Source organism: Lepidochelys olivacea (genome assembly GCF_965140295.1).
Source record: "Lepidochelys olivacea isolate rLepOli2 genome assembly, chromosome: 5".
Lineage (NCBI taxonomy): Eukaryota > Metazoa > Chordata > Testudines > Cheloniidae > Lepidochelys > Lepidochelys olivacea.
Window position 1 is genome coordinate 57,067,666 of NC_140415.1, and position 16,185 is coordinate 57,083,850.

Consider the following 16,185-nt stretch of genomic DNA (forward strand, 5'->3'; position numbering starts at 1 on the left):
GGGAAGGGGGGTGAAATCAGGGCATATCCCCTACAACCCCCTGCCATGAGCTGCTCTGGGCAGTGGGCTGCGAGCAATCCCAGGACCATAGCCCAAACCCCCAACCCTCTGGCCTTACTCCTGCACCCTCCTCACACACCCCAGCGCCCCCACACCCCATGCCCTGACTCTTGCACCCCCCACATTCCCACCCCCACCCTGAGCACCAAATGGGAGCTCCTGCACCCCCCACCCCACATTCCCAACTGCACCCCTCGCACCAAACGGGAGCTGCCCAGATAAGCGCTCCACACCCAAACCTCCTGCCCCAACCCTGAGCCCCCTCCCTCATTCTAGCTCCTGGCCAGACCCTACACCCCAACCCCCAGCCTGCTCCTTCACCCCCAGCCCTGTGCTCAGTGCACTCCCACCCTCAGCTCAATGCAAAGAGAGAGGAAGAGAATGGGCTAGAACCAAGGAGAAGGTAGGTACCCACTCTACGTGGGCAGGGCCGGGATCCCAGACCGGCAGCGGGCTGAGCGGGGCTGGCAGCCGGGACCCTGGCTGGCAGGAGCCGGCGGATGGAACCCCAAACCGGCAGTGGGCTAAGCGGCAGTCTTCTCCCTCACCCCTGCACCCATTGCCTTTGAGGCCTTTTCCTTACTGGGGAAAAAAAGTATGTTTTCAACCCAAGTTAGCTAACACAAGCTAACTAATACGAGGTAAAATCCTCATGAAAACAAGGCAGTCTGTAGTTTTCACATAACATACAGGTCCAGTGGGTGGTCTTAGGTGCTTAGAAGGTATCAGTATATTTGGGTGTCGGTTCTCACATACACACAAACTCATCTCCTTAGTCAAGTTATTGTTATGAGACATCACCAAACCTACTAAGGTTATTTGAGTCCATTATGTACATGATCAGGAATTATTGTCATTGACTGTGCAAATGGAGTTCCTCTTTCCCCAGAACTCACCAAAACACCTTCCATACCAGTTGAATGCTTTATTTCTCAAATGGAAAAAAACTACAAAGAAACATCCTATATCAAGCCTCACCATTGCATGGTGTGTTTTGGGGCATTAAAAGTAACTATATGGTTCACTCTAAACTCTCAAACTCCAAATTTAAATTTTCTTTTGTATTCTGAATATCTTTCTGGATTATGTGTGTAAAATACAGTAAAGCAAAGGCTTACATAATACCCTCACACAACATGGCTAGCAAATAGTTCCTGTGTGTGTCGCTATTCAGCATGGTGTAACATGACTGTCTTGATCTAATTTGTGGACAGTTCACCTAACTATTTTATAAAGCCCCGTGGTATGGTTTGAGAGCCTCCCAAAATTATGTGTACGCATAAAGGTATATTTGTTTGTCTCTGTTCCAGATATTTCTAGAGAAAGAAGCATATTTTATTTATTTTGAAAAAAGCTTTGCAGGCAACCTTTATACATCACAAAGCCCAAAAAGGATACACATCCTACTTAAAAACAAATCCTTTACCAGTCACCTTTTAAAGCTTTAATAGATTGAGAACAGTCATGGGTTATGGCCTTTCAAGTTCTACTTTCGCCAGCTTGGGGTAAGATTTTATATAAATAACTAAAACTTGTATAATTTATTCTTCACTCAGGTTGTTGTATTTGAGCTATGCTTTTTCACAATTGTAATCTTGGTAAAGATCTGTAACACAGAAAGGCTTTCAGCAATGAGAGTGTGATTTTCAATCTTGGGCGCCGTATCATGCCAGACATTTTTCCACGATTTATTATGGGCAAGATGTTATTACTTGCAACCATTTTTTAAATCTTAAGATTTCACTCAGCAGTACCCAAAAATACAAAGTTTGTGACTTTAATGTCATGCTGCCACACAGATTGCAGTTTACTTCTCACCATTTCACAATACCACTACTAGTGACACTGCATTCAGTGGTTTAACTTAGAGGATCATGTTTCAATATGTTGAAAAAAATCCTGGTATTTCAATAAAGAAGCCATGAGGCCCTTGAAAATTACTTGAAAGGCATTCCCCATTAAATCTGTGAAGCAGCATAACAAGCACATCATCAGGGGAGAACTTATATAGAACATTGTATATCTTACCATTCTACTTTTGCCCATATTAATTGGTAATTGAAAGTGTTAAAGCAAGCACATAGTGAAACCACCTGAGTAAAAATCCTTTCCTCCCAATTGTTTCTTTCACTGACTTGGGATGTTTTACTAGTTCTCCATTCATCACAGGATTTATCTTCTAAACCAACAAAATTTGCAAGTCTCTCTTTGCAGGTAAAAGCTATACTGTAGTAAGAATGCCAGCATTTTTAAGCACTGATACAGAAGGGAAAAAAAAAAGGTACATTTTCTCAGAAAAGATGTTCCCTAAAGTCTCCTGGGGCAGACAAGATCGGAATTTCTAATATAAAAAGAAGCTAAGAAAAATAAAAAACATTCCCAGTCCCATTTACGGACAAAGAATATTTTTCCCTTTAAGTCCAATGTGGAAGCTAGCACAACCATTATGCAGCACTTCATTCTAATCTTTGTGACCTTTTTGCAATATAACTGTGGTACATTTTACATACAAGCCAACCACTCAATAGTTGAAAGACACGCTGTGAAGTTATTTACATTTTATTCCATAAATATATATAACCCCCCAATAAACTGCATGTGTGCCATACAAGCAAACAAATACTATAAACAAAAATGCTCAAAATTCAGAAGCAGTATCAATTTCTGAAAGGTAAGAACATTTGGAAAATAAAATTCTATACAAAGAGAGACCTTATAGGGAGGAGACCTTACACTGTAATAATCCGTTCAGAAAACTACATGTAGATTCAGAATTGGTCAACAAAAACCACTGCTTCAATACTAATTTATATCTGAGCTGTTCTCTCTCTCTCTCTCTCCTCACTACCCTTTAAAAAATAATTTCAACTCTGTACTCCAAGTGACAGCACGATTTTTCAGGAATTTGATCATCGTGCCTACAGAGCCTTTCAGCTTCAGATCACTGATACAAACCCAGACCAGGTCAATGGTGACAGAAAGTTGTTAACATCTTACAGCTGCTCAGAGGCATATGTGAAATGAGTCTGAATCAGATATCCAGCAAACAGAACCCAAATCACAAAACTGCCTCTACAATTGACAGGCAGCAGAGACACCAAAAACTGAATAGGAATGGAAACACGACTTTTTGAGCCATAGAAATGGTCCTTTCAAAAATCAGATTTAAGGCACCATGGCAGGATAGAGTGGGAAAGTTTATAGTCCCACTATAAGTACTGCACCTGTTCTCTAGATCAATCTAGTTTCAGATATTTGAACTATTTCTCATACAAATCATACACCACTTTTCACCTTACTAAATTTGTATTGCTCCCTATTCCCGACTTCGAAAGCCAATATTCTAAAATTAAATGTCATCGACCATTGTGAGCCGTGTAGCTAGGAACAATAAAGTCTCTTTTGCTTGCACAGGATATAGCACACCTTTCATTAACAGTCCCTTTAATGGAATTCAGCTGGGAAAATGTGTATGTGTTTTTCAGTGCTAGTGCTGTCACCTATGTTAAGTAGCAGGGTAGACAGGGCATGGGAATTTTTACCACATTGTCTTAAACGTTTAAAATGCTAGTAGTTGCCAGTGCATCATTTACACAAGCGCTCTTAACAATGAAGCTGAACTCATGTGGGCAAGAGTGGGAAGTTTTAGTAAAACACAGTCCTAGCACAGACAAGATGCTTCAAGGTTCCTGTTCTATTCAGGTTCCTCCTATTCTTGAAGGACCTCAAAGGTTGAGGGGAAAAAAAAGGGGGGGGGGCGCGGGAGGGAAGGTAGAACAAAGTGTATTCTAGAGATCATGACTTTCACATCCTTACTATTGCAAAAGGTACATAAAACTTTGATAAGTTAAAAACAAAGTGAACAGAAGTAAAGAATGAATAATTCAGATAAAGTTGCAAAACACCTGCATCACTTATCTCAGACAGATAATTGTGCTATGTTTACAAATGAAATGAAATAAAATAAAATGTTATAGATAAATACTTACCTAACACATGAGTTCTCGAAGTACTCTCAAAAAGACATTTCTATATCCTTACTTTATAGAGTGCGGTTGGATTAAATAAGTATTAGATAAGAATCAAATGAAAGCATATTAAGTAAAGATCACCAAAGTTAATAGTTGTATGCCAAGGCTCCATTTCAACATCTCTGTATTGACTTTGTCCAAGGTCATTTTCAGACAAGAACAATGTAGGATTTTTTCCTTTTGATCTCAAACATACATGTTTGGGTTTGTACCTAAAGACCAGATCCTGCAAACACTTAACTTTAAACATAGGCAATTCCACTGAAGTCAGTGAACTACTTATATGCTTAAAATTAAGCTCATAAAATAATTGTTTGCAAGATCAGGACCTTGACTGAGAATTAACACGGATACCCACAGACTGCCAAACATGAAGACCACTATATTCCTGAGAAACTGGCTAGTGGGATCCATAGCAAACTTAGTCTCATCCCTAGAAATACAAATTCAATAAGAAACTCTTTGTAAATCCACAAGTCTCAGAAATAAGATTCTGAAGCAAATGCACAAGAGTCTTCTTTGAAGTTTAATTCAGAACATACATTTACTTTAACTATACTTGCAAACCCACAAAAAAAAAAAGCTGAAAAACTTTCAAGTGAGTTGTAAAAAACACAAGCATTGTGCTGCATTTTCAAAGCCACCAAGGCTCTTAGTAGAATGTAGTGCAATACCCTATATCTTTTCCAGTCCCAATGATGCAACAATATTTAGGGCAGCCGAAAGTTAGATGTGATGGGGGAGAGGACGGGGACTGAAATGCCATCTGACAAGGGATAGGACATTTCCAAATTAAAAATTACTTCCCTTCTGTTCAGTTCAAGGTGGGGAGGAAACAGTGGCAGTATATGGTCATATGTAATACTGACTCAGAAGCATCACATTTTATTTTGAATGGGATGTACTAGCATTTAACATTTATATTCCAGTAGCACTTAGAGGCCAACCATGTTGGGACCCTAGTGTGCTAGGTGTTCTACAAACAGAGAAAATGCCAGACCCTTTTGCAAAGAACTAAAAAGGGGAATATATTCCATGGATGAGACAAAAATAAGACCTGATCTACACTAGGAACTTACATTGGTATAGCTATTTCTCTCAGGGCTGTGAATTCTTCTGTTGACCTAGCTACTGCCTCTTAGGGAAGTAGATTCCCTAAGCTGATAGGGGAACCCTTCCCACCAGCATAGGTCACGTTTACACTGTTGTGCCTTAAGTGTAGAAATGGCCTAAGATGTGTGCAATTCTTGGTCAATCTGGAACAGTAATCACAACTACCCATGTACCTACTGTTATAAAGTTGTACTTTTCTGTATGTACAGTACAACATTAATATGTACACGTGTATGCTGGAGCTTGCATCTTAGAAAAGCTCAGAGGGTCTTTTCTTATATTAAAGTACAAATCAAATATTACTCAGTATGTAATAGCAACCCAAAATTAATGTGTGCATAGGTCACTGAGCACCAGGTAGGAAGGACAAGGAAGACAGAGACAGTGATAATTAGAGAAAATATAATGCCTTAGAGGGGACACTTTCATGTAGGCATTAACCTCACAGAACATCTGCAAGTCAAAGTCATATGATTTATATCTGGCAAGTAGGTTTAGTAAGACTGTCTTTAAAGGAAATTTAATTTCTGTATATATTAAGTGTTAATAAATCTAATTTTGAGAAAGGTAACTGCCACTTAGGGCCCCTGAACATTCCCTTTTAACAACCAAGTTTTCCTGGTTTTTGTTGCTTTCTTGTCTCTACTGTTGTGTAAGACAAAGAACCTGGGAGCATGAACAGAATCTGTAAGGGATCTGCAAGCTCAGAGTTCTCTGATGCGTATGCATATACCACCAACAGGCTCAGACATTTGAAAATGTTTGCAGCCACTTCCTATCTGAAGTCTGCCACCCCTCTAGACCCACAGAATAGTGCTCCCTGCTTCCCACTGATCTCATCACCACCACCACCTGCTCCTCCTCCGCACACCACTGTGGAAGCTTTCCATAGAGAGAGTTGGGGAAGAAAGGGATTCTGCTGTCCTCTTGCATCTCGTGCAGACACCTTTGTAAACTATTTAATACACTGTATCACCAAAGTAAAAGAGCACCACCTTGTTTCCTCTCCAAAGTCCTGGGGCTCTGGGCACGGGTGTGGATAAAAATAGGATGATTTTTTATTTAAATTAAATACAGATTTCAGAAAATGTACCTATTTAAAATTACATTTGAAATTATGACAACCTATGTTGAAGCCTAAATTTACAATAATCTATTAAAATCATTTAAATTATTTTTTTTAAAAATTCTATTAAGCAGTACATGTTTGCTGCCAAAGTTTTAATAAGTAAAACTACTGATCTGATGTAAGTCACTGGCTAAGCACCTGGAACCAGAATCTGATGAAGCTTGGGATAGCAGTAGCCTCTTCTGCATATTCTTTTCATTTCAGTTTATTCAACTAGTTCATTTCAATGATGAGTTCATTCAAAATTAAGAAACCAACTGGGAGTTGAAAGAGCAGAAAAGCTTGTTTGCTTCCAATCTATGATAAGAAGTAGGTGTGAGAAGATGAGATCTACTACTTCTAAAGTCCTGAAGGACATGGTGACTAGAAACCATCAGTTCAATTCACTAACTATAGCTAAAGCTTCCTTCATTTAATAAATCAGTTTTAAAGGAAAAGCAAGTTTTGATAAACTTTTTGATCAACTTTTTTCTTATGTATCCAGGCATTTAAGGTAGTTTTATTTAACTAATAAAGCAATTTTAAATTGATGTTTTTGTGCATTTTTAATTGTATTCAGTTTCCATCTGGATAAAGCTGAACACAAATCACAAGTTAAGAATTAATCATCCAGTAAATAAGAAATGCATCATTCATCATTTTCTAACATAATAAAAAATGCAAGATTTAAGAAGCTAAATAAATGTAAGTTAAGCTATAATTGCTTAAATAAATGTGTATAAGTATAGTGCATGCACCTGGTTAGCAAAAAGAAGCCACAGATTTAGTGTAAAAGCTAAACCGAGTTGCAAATCAACATGTTTTAATGTTACCAGCAAATAAAAATTAGATGTCAAAAATGGTATTACCTGTTTCCAAGTCACTGATAACTCGGAAGAAAATTATCTTGAATGCTTATGGATCAATGTCCTAACAGATAAAGCACAAGATGAGATATTAAATGGTGTCTGCTACTGACCACCAAATCACAGCAGGGAACAGAATGACTGCCTCCTTACAAATCTATCTACAATGCATAGGAAAAAAACTGCATAATCATGGGGGACTTCAATTGGCGTGACATATGCTGGAAGTCTCGTTACCAATAGTAAAACATCCTTGGACTTTCTAAACATTATAGAGGACAATTTCCTAATTCAGTAAGTGCAGTAGACAACACAGGAGAATTCTTTATTAGAGTGTGTCCTAACATATAAAGGAAAACTGAACACATAACTAAACGTTAATGGTAGCTTAGATATAAGCGAGCATGACTTGATCACATTTATAATGTGCAAGCATAATAAAGTCTAGACCAGTAGTATATATACTTGGTGCTTTAATAGGGTCAATTTCACAAAGCTGAAAACAACTATAAGTAAAACCAGCTGGATGAAAATTTGCATCACAACAGTCAGAATGATAATTGGAAATCATTTAAGAACACTTCACTAAGTGCCCAAAGAGTCAATCCCACATTTCAGAAAGAAGGCTTTGCTGCTTAACCGGACAGACAGGAAGAAAGCTGAACTAGTTTAGAGGGGAAGTGACAGCAGCTATAAAAAATAAAAATATATAACAAATGTGGAAGAAAGAGAAAGTAGACAGTAATGTTTATAAATCAGAAGTTAGGAATGACAGAAAATTGGGAAGGGAAGCCCAAAGACACAAGGAGAAGTCTACAGCCAACACAGTTAAAGACAATAAAGAGTTTTTAAAATATATTAAGAACAAAAAGAATACTAAACAATGGTATTCCATTACTAGATGGAAATGGTAGAATTATCAATGAACTCTTCATTATTAATAAATATTTCAGGTCTGTATTTGAGGAAAAATAAATTAGATAATCTAATCCTATGGTGATAACACACTTTCTATTCCCCTAGTAACTTTGGAGGACGTTAAACAGAAGTTACTAAAATTAGACATTTTTAAATCAGCAAGTCCAGATAATCTGCATCCAAGAGTTTTTGGTTTTGTTTTGTTTTTTTTAAGAAGGAGCTGAGGAGCTTGCTGGACAATTAATGTTGATTTTCAATAAGTCCTGGAACACAGGTGAAGTTCCACATGATGGGAAGAAAGACTGTTGTGCCAAGTTTTAAAAAGAGTCAACAGGATGACCTGGGTAATTATAGGCCTGACAGCAATCCCGGGAAAGATAATGGAGCATCTGATATGGGACTTGATTAATAAGGAATTAAAGGAGGCTCATATAATCAACATGGGTATATGGAAAATAGAGTCTCTCAAACTAACTTGTTAGTCTCTAAGGTGCCACAAGTACTCCTTTTCTTTTTGCGGATACAGACTAACACGGCTGCTACTCTGAAATCAAACTAACTTGATACCTTTTTTAGATGAGATTATAAATTTGGTTGATAAAGGTAACCGTATTGATGTAATATACCTAGCTTTCTGTAAGGTGTTTTGACTTGGTACCATGCAACATTTGATGAAAAACAAAATATAAAATTAACATGGCAAACATTAAACAGAATAAAAACTGGCTAACTGGTAGGTCTTAAAATATCACTGTAAACAAACAATGACCATCAAGAGGGTGTGTTTCCAACAAGGATTGATTCTTGGCCCTATGCTATTTAACATTTTTATCAATGACCTGGAAGAAAACATATCTTCACTGATACAGTCTACAGATGACACCAAAATTGGGGGAGTGGTAAACAATGAAGAGCGGACCGGTCACTGATTCAGAGCCATCTGTACTGCTTCGTCAACTGCGCACAAGCAAACAATATGCATTTTAATAGGACTAAATGGAAACATGTACATGTAGGAACAAAAGATGGAGGACTCTATCCTGGAAAGCAGTGACTGAAAAAGATTTGGGGGTCATGGTGGATAATCAGATGAACATGGGCTCCCAGAGTGTGATGCGGTGGCCAAATGAGCTAAAGCGATCCTGAGATACATGAGGAGGGGAAGCCACAGTGGGAGCAGAGAGGCTATTTTACCTCTATATGTGACACTGGTGCAATCACTGCTTGAGTACTGTGTCCAGTTCTGGTAGCCACAATTAAATAAAGATGTTGATAATTGCAGATGATTTAGCGAAGAGCCATGAGAATGATCAAACAGTTAGAAAACATGCCTTACAGTGATAGACTAAAAGAGTTCAATATGTTTAGCTTAACAAAGAGAAGATTAAGGGGTGACAAGTATCTACAGGAGGAACAAATATTTAATAATGGGTTCTTCATTCTATCAGAGAAAGCTACACTATGATCCACAGGCTGGGAGTTGAATCTAGACAAATTCAGACTGGTAATAAGGCATATGTAAGGAAATAAGTGAAGGTAATTAACCACTGGAATATTTTCTCAAGTGTTATGGTGGACTCTCCATCATTAAATTTTGAAAACAAGGTTGAATGTTTTTAAAAGTTATACTCTAGGAATTATTTTGGGGAAGTTCTTTGGCCTGTATTATACAGGAGTTCAGATTAGATGATCACAATCTCTTCCAGCCTTGGAATCTCTGAAAAACTTTTCTTTAGGAAAATAACTAAAAAGTACAAATGCAAAACAAGATTAAAACTGTTAATTTACAACAATCAACCTGAGTATCAATTCCATTTTAGCCAATATTGGAGTTTTCCAGGGACTGATGAACCCCATGCATTCCCCCATTTTTGCCCGATACACACTCCATTGATGGCCATAAGCTCCTCTGAGTATCTGGGGGACGGAGAACAGTTTAGTATTCAACCCCAAGGCCTGGTTTACACTAGAAAATTAAGTTGACTTAACTACTTTGCTCAAGGTTATGAAAAATCCATACCCTTGAGCGATGTAGTTAAGTCAACCTAACCCCCAGGGTAGACAGCATAGGGTTGATGGAAGAATTCTTCCATTCACCTAGCTACTGCCTCCCAGCGAGGTGGATTACCTATGCCAATGGAAGAACTCTTTCTGTTGGCGTAGGTAGTGTCTACAGTGAAGCACACACCAGTGGCGCTGTAGCATTTTATTAAGCGTAGATATGCCCCAAGTTTATCATACAAATGGCAAGCGATCCTCCCCCACCCACCAAAAGAGGTTATTGTTCTGGACTTTTGTATCAGGTCTTGAATGCCTTTATATTCTCCTAGACTCGCAGGTGATTCATAATTTACTAAGTTTTTCCACAATTCTATTTATAAATTGGCTGTTCGTATTATAAGAAATAGAGCTTTGCTCTAGATGTTCACTCAAGGCCATCTGAGCATACAGGCAACCTATGTTGTGAAATGAAAGCTCTCTTGCAAAAGCGGATGCTAGCAATTAAGTGGACTCTACGGTTATCCTCCGGCCAAAGCCGAAGTACTTTCTATTATACATGTTACATCATCATTGAAGCAACTAACCCAGTGAGCACTGGAAGGACCCTCATAATCACTAACACATAGTACAATGCATTTTGGAATCACCTGCCACAGGGAGAACTAGTCCAGAAAGCCTAACCCAGCTATAATGGAAAGAAACCAGATTAAGTTTTGACATTCAGTATTAAATCTAAAGTGCCCACTCAGTCATGCTAAATGAAAGCAAAAAAACATCCCTAGTGAACATGTAGATGGGGATGGCTGAAGCTATCGATTTCTAAAGTATTTAAAGCTTTCATTTTATTAAAAAGTTAAATTTCTAGTCTTTGTGATTACAAAGATCTCTTTCAAAAACATGGATGGGGCACTATCTTCCCACTTCTGTGAGCAAATCTCTAGTACTTTTTTATACAGCTCTCAACACTCAGACTTTGTCTACACTAGGACTTTTGCGCAGGCTGTTAAGCACTAGTAGAGGTATTATTAGCTAGTCTGTCTCTACACCAGTGCTTTCCACTGTTGCAGCTGCATCGATACTAAACTAGACAAACTATACAAAGCGTTCTTGGGTGGACACACCCTAGAAAAGCAAAGCTAGCAAAAAACTGTTTCACCAATGCTATTCAGAGCCCTAAGAGCAAACAGGAAACTGTCAAGCATCAAGTAAACTTAACTCTCCTCCTAGACACTGAATCTGGAAAGTACAACCCAAAAAAAACAGAGGAAAAAGGTATCATAGCTGAGAAACCCCTCAGGGCAGGTGGCTTTGAGGTGCTGGGAAAGTGAGAAAAAAGTTGCTCTCCTCCTCCGTTCCAGCAGCTGCAAGAGGAAGTGGTTCCCAATCTCCCAAATTACTCAGACATTGACCAGCTTGGATGATATGAAACACTAAGTTTCCAAGCAGAGTCCAAGGAGAGCATCCTTGACCCTTTGCAGCTGCTAGGTGTGAAAAATGGGACATACTGGGCTTTCCACCACTACACGGGACTTCACAGCCATACCTCCTTCCCCTGCATCTTTCATAGTGGCCTCTGGCTAATAGCTTTAGTTTACTGTTTAACAGACACCTGGTAAAAGTTTTTCAGACTCTGGATTGGGTAACAACCACATAATATACACTAGAACCTAGGCAGAAAGAGAAAAAGACTACTATGATTAGGAACCATGTTAAATGGACACAAGCTATTATTTCCCTGCCCCAATATTCTGCATCTATTTCAAATACAGTTCCAAACTACAGCCTCAATAAGCCCTTAAGAGTGGTGCAAGCATTTTACAACCTTCTGAAGCAGCATTCAATTCTCATCCCTTTAGAAAAGCCAAGCTCAAAAAAGAGGAAAGCATAAGCAAAAAATGGTAAAGCTTCATTTACTGCTTTAAGTGACAACTTTCATGTTTCTGTAATCCTATGTGAATAAAGCTACCCAGCAATAATCTCAACTCAATATTATGCAAATCAATAAGCACTGCAAGTGTCATCTGAATTTGTAAACACTGTAAAGGCAACGTGTTTTACAAGACCTATTGTGCAAATTAACATCTTTCCTAATACAAAGTAAATCAAAGTTTAATTCTTATTCAATTAAGAATAGAATATGTGAAAATGTTTGCAAGAAAAATTGCTAAAATTTAAACTTTTTTTTTTTAAACCGTATTTTCTATATGCAGTAGATACTCAGTTTCTGGCACTGTCAAAAGTTGCCTGCAGTGTCCTATTTTAAAAGTGATTTTAAATTATTTAACATGTCAAAATATTTTAATCCAAATATTTACACCAAACAACTATAGTAACTGGCTATTCTATGTGAAGTCATATTTTCTAGTTTTGAGCCTGAAGTTTTTAACAGTCCCAACTAGGCTCAAGACTTAACATATTAAAATGTATATCTTTTTAACCACATCTGTTCAAAAAAAAAATCTCACTTTATTTAAACCAGTACAACTCTGAGGACTAATCCGCACAAAAAGTTTACTGCTTTACCTATAATTACAGCAGAACAATGCCCTACAGCTGATGCAATTATACAGCTATAAATCTGCTCATACCAGTATAACTTATTCCCGTAAAAGAAGAGGAATAATATATACCACTATAAGTTGCTGTACATCAGTGTAACTACATCCACACTAGGAATTGTAACAGTACAGCTATTTAAAAGAATAAAGAAATCACACTCCTAAGAGTTATACAGGTACAAAATGTGCGTGTACACCACGCCTGAATATAGACAACGCCTCACGTAAACTTCTCATTGACATGAATTGGTACCAAGTGGCGGAGTTCCGCAGATGACTGTCAAAAATGGAATGAGGGAGGAAAAAACTCACACCTCTGCTATTTTTTAGCTACAATTTTCAGCAAGTCTAGGTGACTGATCAGCAATCGCGCTACTTAAGACTCTCTTCCTCCCTCTGCCCACATGACAAGAATAATTTCATTTAAAAATATAGTTATGTAAGGTGGGCCATATCTACACAATGAAATTTTACCAAAAAATTCTCTGTAGTTGGACCTAGCATAAACAAAGAATTTTTACAAAAGCCAAAGCTTTGCCTATGCTAGAGTTTTCAGCAGTACTCACACCAGTACAGCTGAACCAGTAATAGTAGTTAGCAATTATAAGTAAAATTCTCTAGACATGGCCAGTGTTATAAAACCAACTCATTCTTCTTGCCTGTAAAAAAAAAAAAAAAAAAAAATACAACTATATTGGATTCCCTACCAAGTTTCTCTAACATGACTATGGCTATGTCTTTGTGCATTTTTACATCGATAATTAACTCATTTGTGATTAATTTGAACAAAGGATCAATCTAAAGACGATCATGATTATGGCACAATGTGTGTTGACTGCACCAGAGGTTTTACTAACTAGCAGCACCAGAGTAAAATTCATGCTCAAGTTCTACTATCTAGGATCTGTTGTACTGGATAACGTATCTAGATGACGCATTTAATTCTTGCATCAAAAAGGCAGCCACCACTTTCGACCAACTTATCCAGTGTATGTGGGATAAAAGAAAACCAACATTGAGCATCAAGATATGGGTGTACCAGACATTCATTTTGAGCATGCTGTTGCATAGTGGAGAGACTTGGACCACCTATGGTAGAGGTAAGAAAAGGCTAGCCACCTTCCATCCTGCATTCCAAATATCATGTGGGAAACCAAAGTTTCTAACACTGAAGTACCTGAGAAAGCAAAATTACCAAGTCTCAGACACAGACATGTCCTTGGCTTGATCATCTGTGCCCGGTGGACACGATGGACACATTCCAAAGGTCTCCTGTATGGAGAACTTGCAGATGCTCCAACATCATTAGGCCACCCTAGGTTCAATGTCAAGGATGGCTGCAAGAGAAATTTGAATACTTTCAGTGTCAACACTGCAAGCTGGGAAGATTACTCCTAGGGAAATTCTGCGCTACTGTAGTGCAGTAGAAAAATGCACCCCCTGAAGATTTTCTTTGCTTCCTTGCAGAAAATGGTTTCTATGGGGAAGCAAAGAGAAGCTGCACCAGTACTCACTCACCCCTCCCTGGCAGCTCAGCAGCTCAGCCATGTCTGTTCCGACAGCCAGGGGGAGAGGTAAAACACTGGAGGAAGGGGAATCTGGGGATGCCCCAGCCACCTAGGAAGGTTAGTCCCAGCTGGGGCGGGGCACCCCCCGCCACAGAGGGGAGGGGAGGACAGAGACCGAGTTCCCTCTTCCCTGTACACGGAGCAGTCAGGGCTAAGTCAGATCAAGCCCCAGAAACTTCCCCTGGCTGCAGGAAGCTCTTCACCATGGAGAGGGGGTCCAGATGCACTGGGGTTGGGCAGACAGGGGGAGCAGCTTCCTGTACAATTACCCCACCTCCCACCCATGTACCCAGAACTCCCCCCACCAAGCTCTTTCTGCTTAAGGAGCACCCCCCACATCCAGAATCCCCTCACCAAGTCCCCCAAATCTCTACCCCACTGAGCCTCACCCCCTGCATCAGGAGCCCCCCACCCCACTGAGCCCCAGCTAGCTGCAACCTGACCCCGCCACCCCAAGCCCCAGTCTCCCAGCCCACCTCCCCCACTGAGCCCTATCACCTTCACCTGGACTCCCCTATTGAGTCCCATTCCCCCTGCACCCAGAACCCTGCACCAAGCTCCCACATAGAATCCTGGTACACTTGAGGGGATTCTGCAACAAAAAATTTAAAAATTTTAAATTCTGGAAAGTTCTGCATATTTTAATTGTCAAAATAACAAACACTATAACAATATAGTCACACCATATTCAATTATTTTGGTAATGTATTTCGTCAGCAAATAATTGAAAATGGTGTGATTATATTGTTATAGTATTTGTATTTGTCAAGGTTCCTTCCCCACTCTGAACTCTACAGCCATTTAAACAAAACAGAATCTAACGCATATCTAACTAGACTGCTTACTGACTTTTTACAGGAGTTCTGACCTGCATTCCTGCTCTGGTCCCAGCAAAAGCATCACACAGACAGACAAGACCTTTGTCCCCCCCAGCTTTCAAAGTATCTTGTCTCCTCATTGGTCATTTTGGTCAGGTGCCAGCGAGGTTATCTTAGCTTCTTAACCCTTTACAGGTGAAAGGGTTTTTCCTCTGGCCAGAAGGGATTTAAAGGTGTTTACCCTTCCCTTTATATTTATGACAGCGTTATACTGATAATTAAAATATGCAGAATTTTACAGGATTTTAGAATATTGTGCGCAGAATTTTTAATTTTGGGGGGGCAGAATTACCTCAGAAATAGAAGATGCAGATAAGCAACAGGCTACAATGGAGGGCTGTACTGCACCAGAGAGTCAAAAATGCTGAAGATAGGTAGTTGAGAGAGAGGAAAGTGGAGAGATGAAAAATGTAGCAGGCTTCGAGCACTAATAGCGTACCAGCTTCTTCTTCTGGCCCTGGCCTTATGCCTGCATTATCTGTGGCAAGCTACTATGACTTCAGAATTGGACTTTTTAAGTGTTTACAATGCTTACGCCATTGTTTTTTAAGATGGACAGTTGCCATTCCATCACACAGCTAAATCAATGTAAAATCTTAGGGGAGACAAGACTGTACTTTTTAACCTCAGTGTAACTAGTCAAAGTTAACCCTACTCACTCCCATCTGGGGTTGATCCTGCCTACCTATATCAACATAAAAGTACAGAGCCTTTTCTCTACCACAGGGGTGGGCAAACTTTTTGGGCCAAATGCCACATCTGGGTGGGGAAATTGTATGCAGGGTTGGGGCAGTGGATTGGGGTGCAGGAGGGAGTATGGGAGGGGGTGCAGTTTGCAGGAACGGGCCCAAGGCAAGGGACTGGGGCAGAGAAGGGGTGCAGACTGCGGAGGGGGCTCAGGGCAGGGATTTGGGGTGCAGGAGGGGTGCGAGGTGCAGGCAGGGAGTTGGGGTATGGAGTGCAGGAGCGGTTCGGTCTCCGGCTCAGCACCACTTACCTAAAGCGGCTCTGGGGTGGCAGCGGCACACACCGGGGCCAGGGCAGGCTCTCTGCATACCTGCCCTGGCCCCAAGCCGCACCGCTC

At 39.7% G+C, this 16,185-nt stretch overlaps 1 protein-coding gene across 6 annotated transcripts in view; it reads right to left on the reverse strand.

Moving 5' to 3' along the window:
- The window catches only part of TMEM161B (transmembrane protein 161B), a 72,447-nt gene that overhangs the window by 53,035 nt on the left and 3,227 nt on the right, over nucleotides 1-16,185 (reverse strand). For 2 of the 6 annotated variants that reach the window (XM_084628722.1, XM_084628723.1), the window contains exon 2: nucleotides 7,182-7,242. The exons of 3 other annotated variants lie outside the window; for them this stretch is intronic. The gene's annotated coding sequence lies outside the window, so the exon portion shown is untranslated. Of the gene's footprint in view, nucleotides 1-7,181; nucleotides 7,243-16,098; nucleotides 16,121-16,185 lie in introns of those variants that run through there. One more of the 6 variants, XM_084628725.1, reaches the window with a different exon arrangement.